Here is an 18,951-nt window from a genome sequence, read left to right on the forward strand (position 1 = left end):
ATTCTTATGAGCAAAAAAGGAAATGGCTCTGACACAGCAAGCTGTGATTCTTGAAAGTAGTCCTTAATCATGCAAGCAGCCCTGCTAACCTCAGTGGGTCCCACCACATAACTGTTTCTACAACCGAGACATACAGAGCACAGGATTCAAGGTATCCCATGCAACATTTCTGCTGACACTTTTTGATTCTGGAATAGCCTCTTTGACAGCATATTTTTTCAAAAGATACAAGGAAAGCACTTGGGAGCAAGCAAGTACAGCTGCAGCAGTAAATAAATTAGAATACACTTGTCGAAACTCTAAACCATGTGTTGATTTGAGATAGAGAAGGTGTCTGACAGGGCATGCAATGTTAACCTCACTACACAGGCAGAGGCCACTTGAAATAACTATATTCAGGACCCACATCAAAGGGAGCAGAGGGTTTGCGATAGCTGCACAGGTTCAGGTCCTGAATATTTGGGAGTGCATGTATGTGTCCATATGTATATATACACACAGAGTAATTTCAGAAACTTTTTTTTTTTTTTTTAAGGAGAGATAGGAAAGAAAAGCACATGGAAAATGAAAGGCAGCCAGGAAACAAACATCTGAAAATCAAAACTATTGAAAATTAACATTCAATTCAACTATAGTAGGTTCTGCAAGTATTTTCTGTGCACTGGCTCCTACAAGCACAAGACTGCCACTGCATCAGTATAACCATTTCTGCTCTGTGAGGTCAAACCAAGAGCACACCTGACTTAAGCCTTCATGCCGTGTCAATTTATACCTGCAAAGCATGTAACCATGGTCCCACTTTTAAAGAGTTTAATTTTTTTTTAATCCTGCATGACAGTTAACTCTGACACTGAGTCCTTCTGCAGTGGCTGTACTGCACACTCAGGATAATGCCTTGTGCTGGCTGCCAAAGACTGAATCAAGCTAATCAGCAGTGTGCTGTTGCATGCTGATGTTGACACTTCAAGGAATCACAAAATATTCAGTTCAACTCATTAATCCTTTAATGCTGCTTCCCATCAATCACAGAGTTCACTGTAATTGCAGGTTTCGAAAAGCACCAATAAGATCACTAACAGAGCAATGCAGAGGACAGCACAATAACAAAAGGACCTCAGATGCCAAATCATTTCCATGGAAAGCCTGTACTAACAGCTGCGATCTCCTCATACGCATCAATGTCAAACCATAGACGGAATTACCTGTATGTGGTCCACAGAGGTATAGTAAGCCAGAAGCTGCAAGAGAACACCGCAAGCATAAATCACTTCTTAGGTGCAATACCAATCCCTAAATTTAGGTACAGGCACCTAAAACTACAAATGTTCACTCCAGAAACTTCACTGCTGACCATTCAGCCGCTGGACATTTGAGACAGGGACCCATTTCCACTGCTTACTTGTGAACCTCTGACCAACAGCCCACTTGAACCCTGCTAAACAGACCCCGCAACATATGGGAGTTGGGGGAAACTTGACTTAATGACTGCAGTCTCGCTGCACCCTTCCATACATGCAGCTAGTTTTTCTCTGTTATATAGTAAGCATACAATTCTTCAGAAAAGAATCTGCTCTTACTGGTAAGTCCCATCATCCAATTTTCAGTTTCTGTCTGCACTATACTGGCTTTATGGTTTAGGCTTTCTCTCCCTTTCACCCCTCCCTATTTACTGTGCAGCTTTTTGCAGTCTCTCAGCAATGCAGACAAATCACTTTCTACTGTCATCCTTAGATCACTCTTCTCGAGTAACATCATTGAGACAAATACTGGCTTTTGGTAGCTGGACACCTTTAGCCAAGGCAAATTAAGGCAGACACTCCAGCAAGAACCTTTAGGGTGCCAATTTATTTGAAAACTATATAGAATGAGTAAGTGTATGCTCTTCTGTCCAGGTCTCAGGATTTTTCTCATCTCCTCCCCTCATGTGTTAAGAGTGGCATCTTACCCATACACATTGACCCAAGGAATACTGTAGAATATGTGGCCCCAGCATAACATTATGGAATGTATCAGGAAGCACATGTACTGCCAGGTAACCCTGATACAGGTGTTCACCACTTAAGTGTTTAAAATCAGCTGTCTTTGGTTAGGATACTCAGCACTCAAGTACCTGTTGTCAGCCACCTAGACAAACTACACTGTTCTGGAATTTCTCCCTCAGGTTTCAATCCTCAGCAGGTTGCTCTACAAATACAACACCTTCCCCTCTCATTTTCCCAGTATCTGCTCGCAATCCTCAAGTACCTTTCCACTACAGCACTTAGCCATAGCAATGTGCTGGTGCAAGGCCAACTACTGTCACCCTTGTCGGCACTTTTTTCTACAGCTTCCATAAGTCCTGAGGACCATGTAAGCCAAGTGCTGTAACAGCAGAGGGGTACCGTCATCGCCACCAAACAGGTAAGGCACACGATCTGCTGTTTTGTTCCTTGCAAACCCCATGATTTCTCTTCTCTTCTCTGCTTAGCACTGACATCTCATCTCAACTGTTCCACCTTATGAAGCATGAGATACAAACACCCAGAGTTCAATACAAAAATTACTTTCCCCATCAGCTGACTGCAACGAAGTCCTGCCATCTGTGGCCCTCAGGCAGACATGGGATGTGGGAACTTGAGAGGCAAAATAGCTGTGCTAAAGCCCTACAGATAACACTGCACGGCCATAATTACCCACACAGGACTCTTCTGCACTTGACCATGGAAGAAAGAGCATTCAATAGATCAAATTACCAAGCAACAATCAGCAAACATCACTCAAGTCAAATGCAATGGTGGTTACATACGCGGGTACATTGAGTTGATGATGGCTTTTAAGGCTACAGCCTATTCTGCACTGCCCCCAGCTAAAAGGCAAATATGCCAGCAGCGACGGTAATTGAACCAAAGAACCAGATAATTCTGCCCTAAGGAAACAACATTCGGTAAAGGTTGAATCAAAAGTCAGACCATAGCTGGTAAGAGAAAACTTCAGCACCTGCTGTCACCTGCAAGTCACTTCAGCACTGTGAATAGATCCTGTCAGGCACACACGATGCACCTGGCCCAGGCACAGCAGAGGAAGCCATCAGGATAGCGTGGCAGGCCTAACGTTCTGCAGAATGCAGCATTACTGCCGGCAAACCCAACGACCGACCACACATTCAGCACAGAAGACTTGGTCGTGTGGTCACAGCCTGTATATTTTGCCTCATTCTCATTTTCTCAGCAAGTACTATGCCTTAAGACAAGGCACAGAACCAAAGCACAACTTCCCAACTGAGACCCTAAATCAAAAATTAAACAGGGTAAATGAAACAAAGAGAATACACCTCGCCATCCCCATCAGTGAACACTGTTTTCACTTTTCCTTTTCTTGAAGGATAAGAGATGGGTAAATAAATAATAATAAAAAAAGGTCAATGGTTGCTGGAGGCTTTATTAATTTCCACTTGTTTTATCTTTACAGGAAAATCACTCTCACCATCTTACCCGGTGTTAACTCTGATGATATGAACTGACAGCTTTGCTTTCATAATTCATACTTGTCCAGGACAGCAGTTCTGGTTCCTATCCAACACTTAGGATATTAGGATATTCAGCTATATATTCTATCCCTGTCAATCTCTGAATCAACTGAATTACTCAGTAATCTGCTACAAGGATTTCTTTAGAGAAGATCTGCCAAACATGGCATATATGGAATCCATTTAAGTAAAGGATTTATTTTCTTGTCAGATTAGAAAATAAACCGATAAAAATTTATCAATGCATATAAATATCTTGAAGGCAAGTGTCAAAAGGATGGGGCCAGGCTCTTTTCAGTGGTGCCCAGCGGCAGGACAAGGGGCAACAGGCACAAACTGGAACATGGGAAGTTCCTTCTGAACTTGAGAAAGCACTTCTTTACCCTGAGGGTGACAGAGCGCTGGGACAGGCTGCCCAGAGAGGCTGTGGGGTCTCCTTCCCTGGAGACGTCCAAAACCTGCTCAGACACGACTGTGCAAGGTGTTCTAGGTGAACCTGCTTTAGCAGGAGGTTGGACTGGATGATCTCCAGAGGTTCCTTCCAGCCCTGACCATTCTGTGATTCTGTGAAAATTACTCTTGCTTTCCAAGAAAATGGATGTGTTAAACCAATTCTTTAGATTTGTCTGCTTTAGGGTAGAAATTTTTAAAAACAGTACCATCTGGACAGACGACAGAATGCAAATTCCTAATAATCTTTCAAAAGAAGCGTGCCTTCAAATATTCAGTTCCTTTTGAAGGTAACAGGACCCACAGTACTAGTTATACTCAAAGTAAGACCTAGAACTGGGGATTATAAACCATAGTCTTTGACCACTCAATTCATCAAGCAAAATCTAAGAGATTTCTGCAACAGAGGAGGAAAAAGCTAAATCTTGCTGCACAGAATGGACCTTTTCCTTGCACGTATCTAGTTTGGATACTCTGCAAGCAACCCACTGAGGAGGTGATACATACATATACACACTGACACACCTCAAAATACAGTTCTGGCTACTTCTCTGAAGAACCACAAGCTGGATATCCTCCCTGCTCCTCCCTTCCCAGATGCCTGGAAAATCTTGTGGATTTACAAAAGCAAGACCATAACCATCCTGCTATACACAGAGCAGCTGCTTTTGGATGATTACCAAATACATCTTTACTCAGGCCAGGGAAAAATGTCCCAAATCCCAGTGTGGGGGCCTTTTCAATTTTTCTTCAAATACAATAGTTTAAAGTTCATCAAAATGGCAGTCTTCCAATTAAAAAAATATTATTGACTGAGTGGTGTTGGTAATAGTTAATGGTTATTAAGGTATTTAACACAACAAAAAGTGTCATTGGATTTCTTCTCATTGCAAATATGTCACCATGAGCTTCCACAGCCTTGCCCATCTACTAAAGATGATGCTCCATGACAAGGAGCAAGACTTTCATATTACCCAGTACTGCAGGAAAGCATACACACATGAATTATGCTTTATAACAGGAAGAGGAGAAGCCTGTAAATTGAATGTGCAATTTCCAAAAGACAGATTATATTTAACATTAAACATTTAGACAACAGCTAAGGAAGAATAACTGGAGTAACAGGAATGCTCATTCAAAACTGTGCTACAAGGGGAAATAAAGAATTTTCATATGACTATCTGTTTGACAATAATATAACCTCCAATATTGTTTTCCAGCAATATACAGGAAAAAATGCATAATTCCATTCATTATTATATTAAAAACATCTGTGCTTGCAAATGTCCTTGGGAAAAGGTGCACAACATACTCCTCCTTCTGCAAAGGCCATGGGGAAAAAGAAAATTAAGTATCTCGGTATTTTCTTCATCGCTGTCATGCTGTAACCAAGAAGGCTAATTAATGGGGTGCCTCAGCAGCAGTCAAAAAAGGTATTTTTTGTTGTTGTTGTTCTTCAGAGTAGGCTTACTGCATTTTTACTCATTTAAAACATTCAAGCAAATACAAGAGGATGAATTTTTTTATATATAAATCTAGTTTTAAAAAGCAACCATGAGAACACAGTCTTTTTCAATTATGTCTTGTCTTCAGAGTACAACAGGTAAAGTCTTGGAAAAATTTATTACTCAGACAAAACCAGCAAAAAGCTTTCCATTTTGCCTCAAGTCTCCTTAATTTTTGGGGTTGTTTGAGTTTCTTTGACCAGCGATAAAAGCCTGAGATTTTCTGAATTTCAAACTGTTTCCAAACAATGTGCAAGTAGTTCAGTTGAAAGAAATATTTGCAAAAATTAAAAAAAAAGATATTTCCCCTAAATGCTGCTGGTGAAAGTTTGACTTCTATTTGAATCTGCCAGAAATGTTCATTTATTATTATTCAAGCCACCCTCATTATGGTACATAAAATCAGTTTCAGCAACAATGCTGTACATTATCTTTTAATTAGGATATTTATTAGTAATGATGAGATCCTGTTCCAATGGAAAGAAGAATTTACATTGCTAAATTTTAAAATACTATTTTTGAAGCTTGTCCATCAGACATGAATGTTTCAGATTCTTTTCTAAATTAGTTCCTACAATAACAGACAGTGAAAACATTCCCAACCATTTCAGTGTTGCATACGTCAGATGTAGCAAAGAATACTATCTGTACGCTCTCCTTTTGCCTGATTTTTGCATACAAAAGTCAAACATGTATAGTTTTCAGAATCTTTGTTTTCTATTTTGTATACTGTTCTTGACAATTATTCCTTAGATCTTGAGCTTCCCAATGGAAATCCCTCAATTTCTTTATCAAGCATATCAAAGTTTTAAAAGGAGATTCTATGTTCAAACCATTAAAGGAGCTTCCTTTGCAAATAGAAACCTTCTGGGGAAAATGTGTTTTATTCACTCATTCTGTTCTTCTTACGTTGTCGTTGATGCTACTTAATTCACCACAAACAGATGCTTGACAAGTGTCTTGCCCTCTACTTCAAATAAATGTTTTAAAACTAGAAAAGATACCAGTACTTCAGTGGTTGGTTTTTTTTCCTATGAGAATTTGCAGTATATTATACAGTAGCAAAACTCACCAGCTTAAAGAAAAATTCTCCATGCAATACAATGGTAGGGTGGCAGAGATGGTTGTAACTCCTCCTCAACCTTTTTCTTAAGGCATCTCTATCATGTCTTCAACAGACAAGGACAAAGCAGGGCACTCCACCCAGACAACACAGCAGGAAAAACTGGATATTCCCCAGAGCAATCACTGCAGATCTGGGAACCTGACCACAGCTTTTCTTTCCATTCTCAAATGAGAATCAATATAAGGACAGATAAGGCATCTCTTAGAAGTGCATGTATTTACCTTGTATTTTATACATTTAAGTGCTACATCTTTTATGTTCTGTGCTTTTCTAAAAGACACAGAGTTTTTGCCTCTAACTGTCATGTACCACAGTCTCAGTGCTTGGAACAGCTGGGATATTCTACTTAGAAGTCATTTCTTGATTCTTCCATCATTTTCCCATCAGCACAGCCACCCTTAGCCATTCAGGCAGTCGCGGTATATTACAGTATCTTATTTCCATTTATTCTCTAACAATCAAAATGATATTTCAGAAGTACACAGTAAAAATATTTAGAAGGAACAACAGACGTTTGAAAAGATAAACCAAACAGAGATACTGGCACAATGCCACACCACCATTCCACCTCATTTCCTGCATGTGAGAAATGTATTATGTATGGCACACCACTGTTTACACCTTCAAATGGTCTTGCCAGCATGTTAGTCTTTATGAATTTTGACTTGACTTTAGGTGTTACTTGAGATAAAGCCTCAAAGTGGACCAGTACAAACTGTTTCAACTCTTTTCCAAAAATGGCACTGACATTGGTGTTTTCCCTGTACCTGCAGCATACACCTCCAAAACTAAAACAAAAACAAATGCAAAGCAGTGCTACTGCAGCATAATTATGTTGACACCTACACGATCTCAGAGGCAGGTCTGAAATGCAACCTAAGTAACTCACCAGCTTTCAGAGTCCTTACCGCAACTGTGCCCAGCTGCCTCACTGCCACCACATCACTCTCACAGCAGAACAGACCAGACCAGAGTCCTGTGTGACAGAATGCTAAGGTGGCTGCTCTGGCCACACAACCAGAAACACATTGAGCTCTGCATCCCAGAAGCTGTACAGCTGCAATAGTGCAGCATTTGTTCATGGGCTAATTGCCTTCACATCTCTATTAATACACCCACTTCTGGGTCTTGGACTAAAGCAGGGATCTCTGTGTCATACAGCCTGTCACTTTGGTAGCCACATGTGGTCACTCAAATGGAGTTTATATACAAAACAAGGACTAAACCTGGCTTTCCAGGGTCCAGGTGTAATTCAGTGTCCTATTTCTTAGAGCAGAACTCCAAGCCTTGGCTTTTATTCTTTCATAGAACTTCAGTGTAACAGAAATGCAGTTCTCCGTTAAAGCATGTGGACTGTTAAATAGCACTTGTCCTTGTTCAACTTAATTTGCAAAATCCCAAATCCAGTTTTACAACTGATTTTAAATGCATCTGTCATCCAGTGGGCAACATCTGCTGCACATTCCTAAGACCTGCTTCCACTGTACAGGAAGGGAGTCTGTTACTGTTGCTGCCAGCTTTGCAACTGGGTTGGTTTTCAGCCAGAAGGCGGTCTTGGCCAACACACAGCAACATGGCATGTGCACAAGTAAAACTAGTACTGTCAGTGCAAACCAAAGCCCAGCAATAACCCAGTCATGCACAGAACTTTTCAATAGTCCTCCTGGCAAATGTGACTCCTCACCTAGCTCTCACTGCTGTGAAAACAACCATAAGGGGATTAAAGCACAGATGTCTCACTGCCTTCCTCTCCCCACCCTTAAAATCCATCAGGCTGGCCTGATTTATAAAATAAAAATAAAAATAAAATCCTTGTTTGCCAGCACATACTACCCCTAGTGACATCAAGAGTTTCAGACAAGTCTGCGTTTCAAAGAAAATGAAGACACTTAGATGCAATATTTGAAGGGGAAAACTCTCCCTTTCAAATACACATAAAATACAAACTGATTTCAACTAATATAAGCTTAATTAGACCCTGTAATAGTTATGTTAAAACATCATGAGCATCCTTTTTTAGTGTACAGGGCTGTCTGGCATATTTAGGCTAATGAGCATCATTTATTACTCTTTGACCTCTCTTTTCAGGAGCATCCAGCCACTTGCTGTGCTTCTCGGCCTGTGGGAATGACAGTATGTGGGGCTATTCAATAGGATGGGACCAAAGAACCAAAGCTGTGGGAAAGGGGGACATGGAGTAGGGAGACAGTATGGCAAAAGACCAAGAAACAAATAATACAGAAAGGTAAAGGTAAAAAACTTTAGATGCAGAAGGGAAACCACACCTGCAAGTCCTATGATAATAAATTCTTTCAGTAGAAAGATGTGTCACAAGGATTAACTTGAGAGAACGCCCAGGTATGGTACAGTGTGGTGAGCAGCTGGTACAACATCATACCTCATTACCCACCAACACTAATGTGAACACCTCACACCTGGTCCTCAGTGTGCTGTTCAGAGCTCACAGTTCTGCTATTAACACAAGAGCTGCTGGAACCCACTTCTTAAGAAGTACAATTAGGCAAAGATGTAAACTTTCAGCCCCTCTGAAAGCAAGAGCAGTAAGGGACAGCTCCAATCAACTTAGGGCAGAAACTACCTTCTGCAGCCCTTCAAAGGCAGCTGTGCCCCTGCAAGAGAAGTAGTACTTGTGCAGGTTGGGAACAATCGAAAGCAAACATTTCACTGATGTGCAGGGACAGCAGGGGATGGCAATCAGCAGGTCTGGCTTCTACACAATACATCCCTCACTCTCCTCACACACACCCCCACACACACTCCAAATAACTCTGGGTGAATCAGTGCCCAGCACCCCTCCACCCTTATCCTACTTCGATGTCAGTTGTCCAGAACAACAACATGCATATTACCACAAATTTTTATGTTGTCTAGCCTAGACAGCCTCCCTTGCAGCATGTAGACGTTGCTACCGCACAAATAGTTTTATAGCAAGGACACTTTGCATCCAGCATCAATGTAAGCTACATGAAAACTTAAGTTCCAATTTCAAGAGCCATTTAAACATTTGTCAGCCTTGCTGCAACTCAGCAGGCTCCAGCTGGCACCTCTCTGCAGGTACTAAAGCTTCCACAAAGCTACTCCACTTCTCCTATATTGACTGAATAAAAAAGGGGAAGCTCTGTTTTAGGACCTAAATGTCTCCAAGCCCAGTAAGAAAAATAACACACACACATATACCCTGGAACATATCAGAACATACTCTAAATACTGATAAAGTTTGAGTTTTGTTGCCCTCAGTGACCTTCCGTCCTAAATTAGCTGCTGAAATCCAAACTGATTTTCTTCTCTGTTTTTTTGGCTTTCAGATGGTTCTGACAGCCCCATTATCATTGCCTTATTTATCTCCTCCTCACATTCTCATCTGGACAAATATTTATTTTTGTTTCTTCTTAATTGTGTATGCAGTTTTCATTACCACCAGAAGGCACTTCAAAAGAATTAACAACAATTTCTGTATTCATTTGACAGACACACTGCTTTGTCTTGCACTATCTTTAGGAAGGGAAAAAAAAGTATTGATTAACAATCATCGATCATTCTTCAGCTTCGCTCCCAGTAACTGTATTACTGTCTCATTTATGATAACATTTACACCCTTAAGCCCAGTTAAGAATTGACTTCGTGGATTATAGCTCCAAGATCAGAATACCAAGAGGCCCAAAGGAAATTATCTCCTTGGAGAAGAAATCTTCTCACAAACTTGAGAAGCACATCAGCACAGTCTTGTCATTCTTAAGTCAAGAACATCAAAATCTACAAATATGTTTATCAGCAGAAGACTATCTATGCAGACACAGTTTGCATTTATCAGTAATACTTCAAAGGATTGCAAGTCTAGCCAATCAGTAGTTCTATAAAGCACCCTTGTAGAGAAATCCCCTAATATTTTCAGACTTTTATGCAATATGAGGGAAGAAACTTATCATTCAATCACTTGCAAATACTGATTTTTAAAAAGGTAAAAAATACTTTTGGCTTTGTAGTGGCAGCAATGAGATACCTGGATTTTCAGCCCTTTGAGATGTATTTAACTGTACAAACACAAAATCCCAAAACCAATAAGTGAAACTCATTGGCCATTACTTCCTGCAGGAACCTGACAGTACTAAAAAGGCAGTGAAACAAAGCTACTGTATCTGAACTGAAATCAGTAATTAATAGCAGGAACAAAGCAGCAAACCAGGAACAGCAATACAGAAAATGAACAATTATTTGATGCAAAGGCAATTCATTTAGTATCATGACAATTAATGTTTCGTTTACCATTCACATAAGAACACTTTTACTGCCTACAGTACACTGTTACTGTTTTATCATAATCTAATTACTATCAGTGGAAATAAACTTGTCATCCTGTTACGAAAAGGTCAGTGGTATGGAACAACCTACCAAGTGTGAAAATAAAATGCTATCAGACAATTTTATTTTTTTTTTTAATATACCAAACATGTCATGGAGCCACAGATGAAATGAAGACCTTAACTGAGTCATGTGCTGCATCATAAATACTATAAGGACTTCTGTTCTGAAAAGTTTCTCATTTAAACGACATCAAACACACTCCCACTCTGCCAAGGGGAGCAGCACAGCCCTCAGCACACACCTGCCCAAGCAGGGAGGACAGAGAGAGATTAAGGCAGAGGTCCCACTACCCAAGCACCTCCCAAACCTCCCAGTTCCTCCTCCCACACAAGCACAGCTCCACACACCACAGCTACCGCCTGGGGCAAGACCCAAATACTACATGTTTAGGAAACACCAACGTACGTGTTTTTAATACCAACGCAAGCAATGTTAGCAGAATAAGAAAGAGACCACACGGGAGAACTAATTAAACATCTCTACCCAGACACAGTTGTTTTGTTTGTTTTCTTGTTGGTTTGGCTGGGTTTGGTTTGCTTCTTCAACTTTTGCCTTTGTGTGTGAAGCATCTATTCAAACACAATTGCAAAAGATGTATGAATCTTTCCTGTGTAGTAGTAACAATGGGACAGCAGAAACAAAAAAACATTTCACTCCCAGAGAATGTACTAATACTGAGAAAAGTAAAGTGGTCCTGGCTGAATTCCAGCAGTTTAAGCCAACAGACCCTTAGCAGTTAAACGACATACCACCTATAGGCAACGTTGCCTGCGAGAAAACAGTTTAGATGTCTTATTCCATCTCCCTTCCTCATTCACCAAGACAGATGGGAAACAAACATTTCCAGAGAATTATCATTGTGATACTTCCCCAAGACAGAGAAGCAATGTGATTTGTTCAGGAAACATGCTATGGCAGATTTTCTAAAACACCACTTTGCCATGCACGTGAAGCTTTCAGCTCAGGCTGCATGGGATGTGTTGTGATGGAAGGAGGCTCCAAGGTCCAATCTGTTGGGCTGAACCCCACCAAGAGCCTTGTGAACAGGGCCATTTTAACTACAATATCTGCCAGTTTCAGTCTTCAGAAGACATAAATGAACTCAGGGGCACGGACAGCCTTGGCATTATGGTGCCTGATAACGGCCTAACAGACCTATCCCAAACTGCAAAACACAAAATAAAGTACAGAACAGCATCAGAGAAATAACACAGACTGATGTTGTATAAAATTTTAGGGGTCAGCAAGATTTCTGCTCTGTTAGAGTGATGGACACACAAATATCATGTTCATATGTTCACACGCCACATTCATTTGCTAAGGGATACTGGGCATGGCTCAGGCCTGGCAGAGAGCCCAAGCGCAGTAATGCACTGGAACGAAGAGGTCATTGTGAAAGCCATAAATCTTAATATTCTGACATCAACCACAAATGAAAAGTGCTGTTTATCTCAAGCTTTTTTAATGAGCTTCTGAAAGACATTTTCAACCTTTAAAGAAAGGAATTTTGTAATCTTCAAGCATTTCCATAGCAGATTCCCAAGCAGGTTGCTGAGACACAAACCAGAAGCTGGTGTTGCTCCTCTGTTTCTCTCCCAGGCTCATGCACTTTTCATGTCCTACCTCACAGAAGTCAGCCTTAACCGGGCAGAAGAGATTTAACCTTGGCACAAGCTACAACAGTCAGCAGCTTGATCTTGATAAAAATTTTTGCCAACTGAAGACTAGCCAGAGGAGGAAGAAAAAAAAAAAAAAGTAACCTACAAGCAGCAGATAATGTTCTGCTGCTGCGAGACAATACCTGCAGTGCAGGAACAGCTATTTTGGTCATGAATTGCATGTGGACCCCGTGGCTGTTCAGCAGCTGAACTGTGAAGTGTCAAAAATAAAACCTGCTTCTTCCTATCTTTGCTCATATCTTCTGTTGACCTATTTGGGCCTCTGTGCCCTCCCTCTTCAGCAACAACAGTACAGCTCTTTCCCTGACACCTAAAATTGACTCTTTGGTGGGCCAAGAACATCACATAGAGGAGTCCCTTTTAACAAGCAAATACAGCATACAAAGACAGGAAAGGAAAAAACCTATTCTGTTTCAGAAAGCTACTCTTCTAGTTTTGCACATCCACTGATGTACCCTCACTGTTCTTCGCAACTCCACCCACAGGTAAATAGTTATTACTCAACAACCTCCAGCAAACTCCCCAAAGCAGAATGGTAGCAGAGAGTGAGCTAGGATGGAGGGAGGGCCCACACATCTGCTTTACTTTCTCTGTTGCGCTCAAAGTCAATGCTAGAACCTCAAACTGATGGTTGCACAAGTCACACCAGAACTGATGACCCTCAGCGCATCAGATCTTCATCATCAGTTTCCATTCAAGAAGAGGCCACGGTCTTCAAGCAGAACTAGAATCATAAAATGACACAGGTTGGAAGGGCCTCTGGGTGTCTCTAGTCCAAGCACCTGTCCCAAGCAGGTCACCCAGACTTCACTGAGTTGAGCTTTAAAATACCTCCAGGACTGAAGAGTCTACAACTCCTCGCAGTCTCCATTCCAGTGTTTGACCACCTTTGTGGTACAAAAGTTTTTCCTCTATCTACCTGGAATTTCCCCTGTTGCAACTTGTATCCTTTGCCCTGGCCCCTTCATTGCACACTTCTGAGAAGAGTCCAGCAACATCTTTTCTACACCCTCCTCACCCATAAGGTAGCTAGAGGCAGCACTGAGATACCCTCACAGCCTCCCCTCTTCCAGATGGAAGAAAAATATTTTTCTGTCTGTCCTCATACCTCATTGTCCTCTTAATCACCCCAGTGGCCCTCCACTGGACTCATTCCAGTACATATCAATGTTGTTCTTACACTGGGAAACCTCAAATTGGACATAATATTCCAGATGTGAGCTCTGACACTCAGCTGTTACTCTAGAGATCACCTGCCTGAAGGGCGGGCTGTAGTATGTATCAGCTAAAAACAATGCACTTGGTGTGCACTGAGACATGACAGCACTACAGTTTTGCTTTTCACAGAAACTGCAATATGGAGCTCCCATAGACAGACAAAAGATGCTCACCTGAAATTCTGATTTACTTTCTGTCAAATCTTTGTTCTTAACTCACTTTGTAGCAAGACCTCTGCTCCCATCGTGACATGTTTTGGAGATTCCACTGTGTTTGCTCTGTCATGAAAGCTCACCTGCATACACTCTGATGCAGTGTATTTTATTATTTATTTATTATCCAGTTTAGAACCAAATCTCACTGGGGAAACGGCACAATAGCTCCCAAAGACACACCATATTACTGTTGTGGAATTTCCCAGAGCTGCAGTGGGACACATGGAGTTCAGGTCTATCCACCCTACCTGCTGGGAGAGATCGTACTTCTCACACAGAAGGGAGCAACTGCTTTGAGCTCCCAGAGGAGGGACTCCCTACCAAGATGAAAACACAATAAAACTTCCCTAAGTGATTCAGAAAGCTGAGCCCAAGTGCAAGGCAAAACCCTCACCAGGTTCTGAAAACAAACCTGGGCCTCTGTGCAGCAAGAGCATCTGAACAGCTGGAGAGGTTGGTCTAGTGTCATGTGATCCATTTAGCTAAACAGAAGTCTAGAAGAGGAACACATTTCACCTATCTCTCATCCTTCACTTCAAGTGACCGCAACCCTCCAAAAAATCAAGTAGGCTGTTAGCAGCCACAACGTCTTTAACAAATTGCCAGCATCCTTTGGTCAGACAGAGATAGTGAAACTTAAGAACCCAAGCAGACGCTATCAGACTTTCCAGGACAACTGCAGACATGAACTACGCAATTGCTGCTAGCAAGCCTCTAGTCTACTGCATACGGGTGAGTCAAGTTTAAGTCTGCAGAGAAGGCCTAGTAACACAAGAGGGTACAAACTACAGCACATCTTTCTAACCTGCCAGCAAGATGTTACATGACCCATCCATTTGCAATATGTATATTTGCAAATATGCATTTGGTTTATCTCAGCAGAGAATGTCCTCAACTGTCACCTGACACATGTAACCCTGGCTAGCCAGTGCAAGGCCCGGGAAGTGTCCTGTCTACCATACAGGTGAACGCATCTTTCAACAATTCCTGGTTGGACCAACCCAAATTGTTTTCGATTCAACCACTCACGCATACCAGTTTTCCCAAGTCTTTTAATCTCCCTACCCAAATTGCCACAAAACTGAAGAGGGTACCAAGTATTAGCTGAGGTGTCAGCCTGCAAGTGCTGCTAGTGGCTCCGACTGCAAGCAGTTCCAAAGGCTGAAATGCAAATACTTGCTCTAAATGGAGAGATGGACTTAAATTACACGAAAGTTTTTTTAAAAAAATTAAACTCAAAGCTGACCTTCCTATACTGCCTACAAAACAAAATGCATAGGAAGCTCTCCAGTCACTACTCCCCAGGAATCATTAACACTGTCTCCTACTTGAGGTTGCTGCCCTGAATCCAGTCATGCACACAAATCTGTTAAACCACAGTAGGTTAGCACAGAGTTACCACCACACAATAACTCAGTTCATCAAACTGGGAGAAGGAGCCTGCAAACACAGGTAGTTCAGACAGGAATGGGCATCAGTGGCTGAAGCATTAACCTCTACGACAAGCACAGGTGCTCTAAGAGAGCAATCAAGAAAATATTATTTTGGATAGTACCACAGCATTGCCTATCTACACTACTCTTCCCCAGGCCTCACTTGGCTGCTCCACCCAACCCCTGCGCAAATGGCCTATATGAAATTACTTGATGGTGCAATCCAGCTGCTCATGGACAGAAATCCAGGCCACAAGATCCATTACCCAGGCAGCTGGCTTTTTCAGTGACAGCATCAGCAAAGAGCCCAGGGACTGAATGGTCATACGTCAAATGGAAGTGGATGGATGGCTCACCCTCCAGTAATTTATTCAGTTATTGATGGAAAAATATTAGTGCATGAATTCATTAGATGTTATTTCTCCATCTTTGAGGCTAGATGAATAACAAAAACAATGATTCACAAATGGCTTATTACAGAAAGAGCAAAACAAACACTAAGATCTGGTTTTAAAGAGGACTGTTGTTTCAGCAACTCCACCTCAAAGCACCAGGGCAGAATCTCCAGGCCTGCCTCTGCACAGGACAGTATCTCAGATGTTGCACTCAAGCTGCACATTTGCTATTCCTGTTCCTCTGTGCTTCCAGAACTATTCCATCCAGCTTCCAAAACTGTACAAAAATTAATTTTCAAAACAGAAACACATTAATTAACTCTTCATATTAAAGGAATTTATCTATTTTTCCTTCAGCAAACTGCACTCAATATGCCTGTCACTATTGCTAGATTACAAACTACTTGAAGGGGGAATTATTGCAAAGCAGGCTGGAATGACTTCCTGGTGATCACATAGGTTTTGTGCAAGGCATTGGTCCTCCTCAAAGACAAGAAGAAGGGGAAATGGAAAGCAAACCCATATGCAGAGCTGCAGTGGAGGCACGGCTTCCCAGAGCAAACCATTCCTTTTCAAAGGACCCCAGTGGAGCTAGAATGGCTTTCTACAGCATGTGCTGCAGAATCAGGATCTACATCCATAGATGTGCATCCGCATGGGAACTGTCACAGCATGCTTGCATGACTAAGAAGCCAGCTCCCACTAGAAGCACATGGCATGCAGGGACACAACCTTAAACACAACTGTGTCTCTAGAGGGGCAGATAGGTGCCCAGGCACCTCACTTCCCAGCACTTCCAGTAAGAGTTAGCTGTGGACAGCGTTTGCAACTACAGGAAGGTTAAGCACACTTTAAAACAAACAAACAAACAACAACAACACAACCAACCAGCTGGAAATCACCAATGCATTTTAAAAAGCTCTACCCAAACCAGTAAGTTTTGACGTGGCAACAGCAAAACTGCATTATTCCTTTTGAGATGGTAGTTCTCACCATGCAGATCCAACCCCAGATGATATACTGCTAAGAATTTTTTTTTAATCTGAGTATCTAAATATATCAGTAATTTTTTTTTTATGATGTGGTTAAAGAAATCTACTCAGAAGAACACATCTGAAGCCAACTTCCAATAGCAATTTTTTTTTTTTAGTTGTTGAGTTATTATCCTGTAATCCCTAAGGATACTGAAAGTCCTGAGATAGAAACACAGCCTTAACTACAGAAAAACTATATTCTGCTATCTGAGCACATGCAGTTCATTTTTTGGTTGACATCAGATGTTGAAGTAGTTACAAGTCTCAATTTCCTAAAGTTGCATATCCTTCTTTGTCAGAAAAATACTTGCCTGCAAGAACAAAACACAAAATTCCTGTGACAGGTGGTCTTCACCATTATAACTACCTGATCCAGGAGACAAGCCTGGGCTTTTCTATTTTTAGACACATCTATTAAACAGAACTGCCTCCTTTTTGAGCAGCAAAACCTATTGCTACAGAATGTTTTCCTTCATGATGATGACAGGGATGAGAAATGGGGGAGAAAAAAGAAAAGGAGTAGTTGCAAGCTTATTAAATAATCTGAACACAAAACAAATGCACTGAAGAAAAATTTAATGAGCATTAGGGAAAGTAAATTGAGTGACAAGTTCACATATTGTCTCCCTCTATTAAAATAAAAACTTAACTGTGACCACTAAAGCTTTTTGCCTCATTCCATCTCATGAGCTGAAATACTGACACACTTTTTGAGAAGAAATACTGTCACCATACTCAAGACCTAAAGGCCTTTATCTCCTTTGGTCGTACACTGCATGGAGGGAATTAGACCATCACCATCAACAGTACCTCCACCAAGGCCCAGGTAGTCTGCTTCCCCTCCAAGAGTTACCCTCAAGTCCTCTGGGACAACTCAGAGCCAGTTGGAGACATAAGGTCTTCAGCCAGGTGGCACCAAGAAGCCTGAATGCCCACCCCACACAGCTCTGTGGGGTCACCCACCCAGACACTGAGCTGCTCAGAAGGGAAACATTGTACTTTTACATACGAAAGAACACATTATGCGCACAGCTCCCAGGAGCTGCTGGTAATTTAATGGGACCAGGTACAAAGAAATTCAGGATTTGTGTGCATCTGAATTCCCACTGCATTTCACTCCTTAAATCCTTTTGCAAATGCCAACCTTACAAGCTTTGGCCGCTGCAACCATACCTGAAAGCATGTGGAAGGAAACAGATGAATTCACAGGGGAAACAAACATTTGTACTCATTTCCTTTGAGGACCTAGATTTTTCAGGCTAACAGGGAAGACACTATGCCCAAAAGCCCTTCTACAATCCAAACTCTACAAGCTGTAGTCAACACTGCAGATCCAATAGATTGGGAGAGAGATCACTATCACAAAACAGAATAGAAATTTTTGTTTTGGAGGAAAAGTAACATAACAAAAATATCTCTTGCAGCATTAATCATAGTGGGAAGAACAAAGAGGAGCATGTTAGAAACTGGGAGCAAACTACATTATCTACAAGGCACCATGTCAGTACAGTTATTCTGACCCATGTGCATTTTTGTGTCATGTTAAGTCATCATTTACTGGGACTTCTGGGAAAGAATTTGAAGCTAATTTTTTTTTTTTCTTCCCTCCATAGCAAGTGCTGAGGTGGTTTGGTTTTGGGCCTACCTGCCCCACCAGCACTCAGTGGTAAGTCCTTACATGACACTACATCATAGACCGTGGACAAAGAAACACACAAAAGGAGCACAGTACTATCAGAAGGAAGCTCAGAGTCCCAGCTGTACCTCGGTTCCAATTAGCCGCTTCATGAACTTTTCTCACAAGAGAATGTCTTCTGAAAAAAATAAATACATGCTCTGATTAAGTAAATTGTGAGGAGTTAATTTGCAATTCCAGAATCCCCAAGGGACTCCAAGACCAATCTCTCTGGTGTTTCATCTACAGTAATTTAATAGTTTACATTGTAAGACCTATGGCCTGCGATGGAGATACCAGGACAAATCTTGAGTGCATTATACGCCCTAGTCC

The 18,951-nt window shown here is 41.4% G+C and overlaps 1 protein-coding gene across 32 annotated transcripts in view; it reads right to left on the reverse strand.

Annotated features, from left to right (window-relative positions):
- MAP2 (microtubule associated protein 2) overlaps nucleotides 1-18,951 on the reverse strand; it is a 235,665-nt gene that overhangs the window by 195,782 nt on the left and 20,932 nt on the right. The window contains exon 2 of one of the 32 annotated variants that reach the window (XM_055812572.1): nucleotides 18,708-18,757. The exons of the other annotated variants lie outside the window; for them this stretch is intronic. The gene's annotated coding sequence lies outside the window, so the exon portion shown is untranslated. The remainder of the gene's footprint in view (nucleotides 1-18,707; nucleotides 18,758-18,951) is intronic. 32 annotated transcript variants of the gene reach the window in all.

This window comes from Falco peregrinus, chromosome 8 (assembly GCF_023634155.1).
Source record: "Falco peregrinus isolate bFalPer1 chromosome 8, bFalPer1.pri, whole genome shotgun sequence".
In the NCBI taxonomy this organism is placed as follows: Eukaryota; Metazoa; Chordata; class Aves; order Falconiformes; family Falconidae; genus Falco; species Falco peregrinus.